This window comes from Chrysochloris asiatica, unplaced genomic scaffold (assembly GCF_000296735.1).
Source record: "Chrysochloris asiatica unplaced genomic scaffold, ChrAsi1.0 scaffold00008, whole genome shotgun sequence".
Taxonomy (NCBI): domain Eukaryota; kingdom Metazoa; phylum Chordata; class Mammalia; order Afrosoricida; family Chrysochloridae; genus Chrysochloris; species Chrysochloris asiatica.
In genome coordinates, this window is record NW_006408526.1 from 38330124 (window position 1) to 38337009 (window position 6886).

A 6886-nucleotide genomic window follows, 5' to 3' on the forward strand; every position below is an offset into this window, starting at 1 on the left:
AATTTCTAATTTTCCTAGATTCATAGTTCATGCATTCCATGTTCCGATTATTAAAGGATGTTTACAGCTGTTTCTCTTCATCTTGAGTTGTGCCCCATCAACAAATTAAGGTCCTGTGGGCTTTTCTTCAATGGGCTTTACTCCATTTGCGTCATCACGGTCAACTCTACTTTGAGGAGGCACCTCTTCCCCAGTCGCATTTTGAGTTCCTTCCAACCTGATGGGCTCATTTTCCGGCACTGTATCTGACAGTGTTTCTCTGCTATTCATAAGGTTTTCACCCACTAGCATGACTTTATTTATTCCAGTATAATGACTCTCACATTTATGTTTTAGACTTCATCTTTTTCCTAACCCTTAAGCTCATACCTACAACTGGCTAATGACCATTAACATTGAGGCATTCTTCATAATTCAGTGTATCTGTCCATAATTGAACTCATCATCTTTCTCTCCAAACTAGCTCCTCTCACTCTGTTTCTTATATTGGAGATTGGTACCCCTCAGTTTCACAATACTTCCCTCTCTTGGAAGAAAATGTTCTTCAAGTCTATTTTATCTCCATCACCATCACTCCTCTTTAGACCATCAACGTCTCTCATGCATATAATATAAGCATCCTTCTGACTGGTTTTCCTGAGTATGGTACAGCCCCGCCCCCTTTAATTTTCACTCTGTATTCAGAGTAGTCTTTAGGATCTCACTTCTCTTTCCTCCTCCAGCTTCATTCATGTACTGCTGTCTCTTGTCCTCCAGCCATTGTAACCATCCTTTCATTCCTTGAATGCATTGTTGTTGTTAAGTGCCATTGAATCCATTCAGACTTACAGCTACCCTGAATATGGTTTCCGAGGAGCAGCTAGTGGGTTTGAACTGTCATGTTGCAGTTTAGATCAACTTTGTGGTCCTGTGCACCACACCAAGACTCCATTTCCTTGAAAAGGGTATTCTTATTTCCAGGTGTTCATGTTGTTATTGTTGTGTCAAGTCAATTCCGACCCATAGCGACCCTGTAGAGAGTTTCCGAGGAGTGGCTGGTAAGTTTGAACCACCAACCTTGTGGTTCAACCTGACCTTACAGTCCAGTGCATTAACCCACAGCCTGACACCTGGACTCCCAGGTCTTCATAGCCACTGGTCTTTCAGACTGGATTCTTCTTTGATAACACTGACCATGTTGCCGCTTTAAAACCATCTTCTTCATTGGATCTTCACATAGTCATTCTTTCCTTTCGGAAATAGTCATTCTCTGACTCAAAGATTTATGCTCAGGTCTGCTAACTGAAAGGTTGGTGGTTCTAGTCCACCCAGAAGCATTTTACTTCTAAAAAATAGCATTGAAAACCCTCTGAAGCACAGTTTTACTCTGACACACATAGGGTTGGTATGAGTTGGAATCGACTCTATGGCAGCCTGTGGTGGTCGTGGTATTTCTAAACCATACAGCATTGAATTGAGACTACTTGACAACATTGTATCCTTTATTCGATCTTAAACTGTGAAGGGAGTTTATGTTTGTTATCCTTAGGGTCTGTGCATGGAATATAGTTGGTTGGTTGGTTGTGTGCCAACTCGTAGGAATCCTGCACTGGGTTTCTGAGTAGGATTGCATTAAACACTTAGTTAATAAGTGATTATCAAATGAATGCAAATCTATAAGGAAATTTGATTTTTGTAATATTCAACTCTAAATAATTTTGCAAACTAAGAGATCCTCTGTTGTTAAGTGTCGTCGAGTCGATTCCAACTCAGTACCCCTGAATAGGGTTTCTGAGGAGTGGCTGGTAAGCTTGACCTGCTGACCTTGCAGTTCAAACAGAGCTTGCAGTGCAGCACATTAACCCACAGCATCACACCAGGAAGAGGTCCTGCAGAAGCTGAATAATTCCCCCTCATGTGCCATTTATATAAACATGGATTGTCGTGGATTTATTTGTCTGTTTTAAGCCTCTTGATTTCTTTACTGTGTTTTCCTTTGTGCTGTTATGTCCCTCACCAGATTGTACGTGCCTAGAGACCAGAAACTGCTATTCTTTTCAGGGTAATCTCTATTCAGGGGACCCAAATTTGGTGACGTAGTTAGGTGGAGAGTGATTTTTTTTAAAACCCAAACAAACAACTCATAAGGACTCCACAGAACAGAGAACTGCTCCATAGCATTTCTGAGACTGAATCTTTGTGAAATCACATGGCTTCTTCTATCTCCAGTGGAGCAGCTGGTGGGTTTTAAACTGCTGACTTTGCAGTTAGCCCACTGTGCCACCAAGGCTTCCTAAAGAGCTTCCCTCAAAATGAAGCTCAAAGAGCAAGAGCACATTGGGAGATGTATTTTCTCTGATGGTTGACCCAGGGCCCAGGAACTGCCTGCAAATGGCAGTTTGCTTTTTCCTAACCAATACTTGTGGCAGTAGGGAAGAGTGTTTTGGGGGGCAGCTGTGGTTGCCGTGGTAACACAATTTTTTTATTTTTATTTTTTTAATTTTAAACAATCTTCTCATTCCAGATGAAAGTACAATTTCTTCCTTGTGCAGGAAAGGAGTTTTGGAAGGGAAGCATCCTTCCTTCCACTCTGATATTTCCTCTCATGAATGCAATAAATACTTATTAAATACATACTATGACCTAGTGGCATAGTGGTTATGAGTTGGGCTGCTAATTGCAAGGTCAGCAGTTTGAAACTACCAGCTGTTCCGTGGGAGAAAGAGGAGGCTTTCTGCTCCCGTAAAGATTTACAGCCTCGGAAACCCTGTACAGGGTCGCTATGAGTCGGAACCGACTCCATGGCACATAACAACAACAACATGATCTAGGTGGAGCGCAGTGGCTCCATATGATAAGCACTGGACTGCAAACTGAAAGGTCTGCAGTTTGAACCCTCTAGCCGCTCTGTGGGAGAAAGACTAGACTTTCTGCTTCTGTGAAGATTTAAAGCCTCGGAAATCCTGTACAGGATTGCAATGACTTGGAACCAACTCAGCAGCACTTAACAACAATATGACCTGGGTATTGTTCTAGACACCAGAAACTACAGTGAACAAAATAGATTCTGCTTTAGTAAAAATATATATCCTCCTTGGAACAGCAGCCACACAGTGTAACATTGGTCCCTTAAAACTAAAAACTAAGCTTTTGTGAGCCACTCATTGAAATGGCTAAAATGAAATATGCTTGTTTTCTAAAATTCAGAAATCAGGAGTTATCAAAATAGTGTCATCTACTGTGTTTTAGGAGTCCTGGTGTGGTACTGTGGGTTAATGCGTCAGACTGCAAAGCCATTTGAACTACAAGGTCGGCGGTTCAAGCTCACTAGCTGCTCCTCGGAAACCCTATACAGGGTTATTATGGGTCCGAATTGACTCGACAGCACTTCACAACAACAACAACAACAACAACTGTGTTTTGAGGAGAGCGTTGTGCTGCAGGAGGGGCTGGTGGTTGAACATGAGAAGCTGACTGCTTTCTTATTGATAAAAAGCCACTGCTGTCAAATCGATCCTGACTTACCGTGACCCTCGAGCACAGAGTAGAAGTGCTCCATAGGATAAATCTTTATGGGCTCAGGCTGCGTCTTTCTTCCCGTGGAGACACCAGTGGATTCAAACCACCGACCTTGTGGCTAGCAGCTCAATGCTTATCCCATTGCACCATCAAGGCTACTTCCTCCCATTAATTGTTGTTTTTAATTGCCTTGGAGTTAGTTCAGACTCATAGTGGCTCTGTATAGGGTTTCCAAGGAGTGTCTGGTGGATTTGAACTGCCAGCCTTGTGGTTAGCAATCTGGTGCTTCTCCTACAGCATCACACCCAGACTCCATTAATAGTGAAACTTGATTGAATTTGTTATGGGCACATTGGAATGCAGGGCCATGTGTTGCTGTGGCATCTTCCAAGTCCTTGGGAGACTGGCATTAAGCTGGGTCTCTTTCTGCAGCTGTCGGGAGCCAGAACAGTTGTTCTAGTGTTTGCTTTTTTTTCTCCTCTTGCCCTTAGTGGAAGCCAAGAGCCAAAGTGCTGCCAATAGAAATGACTTTTTATCATCCAGTGTCATGACCGCCTTGAAGTCAGGCAGTGAATGTCATTTATTGAGCCACATAGAATGTGGAACCTTGAACTTGGCTCCAAGAGGTGAGGGTGGGGGCTACAGAGGGAAGAGGAGAGAGACATTGAGATCTGCCGCTGGGGACCTACAGTCAGAGTAGCAGCTAATTGTGCCCACCCGAACACAAATGAAAACAATGCTTCAATAGCAGTTCATCAAAATCTCTTCATTTGGGTAGCACTTTAGTCCTTTCAAAATGCTTTTACCAGACGGCTCTTGGAAGCAGGGGCAGAGTAAAATTCTTCTTTATATTTATCCCAGCACTTACTACAGAGCCTGGCACATCCTAGGCCTTCTAGTAATATGCACATGTCATGACAGTCCTTCATTTCATTTGTCCCTGCATCCTATAGCAAAGATGTAATGACTCTTAAGGAAACTGACACTCTGAAACATGCCCACATTCATACAACTAAGCAATCATAGAAAAAGGACTCAAAAAAAAAAAAAAAAAAGGTTGACATCACTTTTAATTCTCTATTTTTGTAGCAATACAAATATGTATCTAACATTATATTAAAGTTTATATGTAAGTGCTGGCCATGGGGTAATTGAGATTCATGTTGTTGTTGTTATGTGCCGTGGAGTCAGTTCTGACTCATAGCAACCCTGTACAGGGTTTCTGAGGCTGTAAATCATTACGGGAGCAGAAAGCCTCATCTTTCTCCCGCAGAACAGCTGGTAGTTTCGAACCACAGCCCGATTCGTAACCACTACGCTACCAGAGCTCCTTAACACAAAGCATAAAAATAAATAATAACTTTTTAAAATGTGACGAGTGCATCCAAGGACAAGATAGCTGTCAGATTTGTTAATTCTGATCATTTGCCAGATCTTGTGAGGGATGACCTTTCTTTAGTAAGTGGGGCTGGATGAACATTTTGTTTTAGGAAAGAGAAACAGTTTACTCTCCAAGTAGAGCCTAGTTCATTCATTTCACAGGGTAGGTGTCTTAGTCACCTGTTGTTGTTAGGTGCCACCGAGTTGGTTCCGACTCATAGTGACCCTGTGCACAGCAGAACCTGGTCCTGGGCCAACCTCACAATTATTGCTCTGCCTGAGTCCATCGCTGCTACCAGTTGGGAGTTTTCCTCTTTTTCTCTACTTTACCTTCGTCAGTGACTGGTTCTTTTTGATAATATGTCTGAAGTTAATATGTCTGAAGTATGAGAGATGAAGTTTGTCAATACTGGCTTCCAAGGAGTACTCTGGACAGTTACCTAGTGTTGCTATAACAATAATACCAAAAGTGGAAGTGACTTTAAAGAACAGAAATTTATTTACTCCTAGTTCAGGAGGCTAGAAATTCAAATTCAGGACACTGTATCTAGGGGAACATTCTCTTTTTCTTTGGCTCTTGGGGAAGCTTCTGTAACCCCTCTGCCTCCATTCCTTCCTCACATGTCCTTCTGCCTTCCCCATTTGTTTTTGCTTCTGTGCCTAACCAATCTGCTCTTTTGATAGCTCAGAGGTGACTAGATTTAGGATATTCTCTACACCAGTCTGGCCTCATGAACGTAGCAAGGAAAACTCTATTCTTAAAGGAAATTACATCTACATGTGGAAGGATTTGGATTTCAACATTTATTTGGGGGGGCCATAACTCAAACCTGGTGTAACCTTGTAGGATCAACACTGGACAACAAGATCAGCAGTTCAAAGCCACCAGCTGCTCTTTGGAAACCCTATACAGGGTTGCTATGAGTTAGAACCAACTCGAAGGCACTTAACAGCACAAACAATTCAACCCATGAACTCCTGGTGTGAGCTGTAGGATCAGCACTGGACTGCAAGCCACATGGTCAGCAGTTCAAACCCACCAACTGCTCTTTAGAAACCCTAAACAGAGTTGCTGAGTCAGAACCGACTCAAAGGCACTTAACGATTCAATTCCTAACAGTAAGCAGAGGTGTGGAATCATGTCCCCCCGTTTGGGATAACCAGGCCATTTGCTTCTCCTCTCTTTTTCTTCTTGGTCCAGGATAATTTAACTTCCTTTAGTTTCTCTGCAGAGGACTGGCAGGGGAAACAAAAGTTCTGTTTTGTTTCTCGCAGGAAAAAATGATTAACATTTTAGGTGTTTTAGGGAGGTATCTGTACATTTTTCTGACTTTGTTCATCGTAATCATGGAGAATCTAGAGCCCGAGAGCATCTTCTGCCAACTGACTGTGTGCTTAAGGCCCTTTGGATGGCAAATGCCCTTAGAAAATGATTCACTTTCACTGTTAAAATCAACTCAGTGGTGTCCTCATGGGATTAATAAGAAACAGTTGGTATCGTGCAAATGATTCCAAACTCCACACATCCAGATTAAGTAAACAACAACAGGAGGGGGAAAAAAAGGAATAAATATAAGAAGTCCTGCTGTGGCTGCCAGATAATCACTGGGCTGCTCATCACAAGATCAGCAGTTCAAACCCACTAATCGCTCCAAGGGAAAAAGATAAGGCTTTTTGTTCTGTTAAAGATTTGTAACCCTGGAAATTCTCTACAGGGTTGCTCTGAGTTGGAATCAACTCAGTGGCAGTGGGTTTGGTTTTTGGAGTTTTGGTGGCGCAGTTGCACACTTGAAAGGTTGGTGGTTTGAACCCATCCTAAGAGAAAGATGTGGGGATCTGCTTTTCTAAAGTTGGTTGGTTCTGATTCATAGAGCCCCTATAGGACAGAGAAGAACTGCCCCATAGGAGTCCCTAGATGATCATCTTTCCTGGAGTAGATTGCCTTGGAGTGGCTGCTTCAAACTACTGACATTCTGGCTCTCAACCGAGTGCTTAACAACTGTGCTAT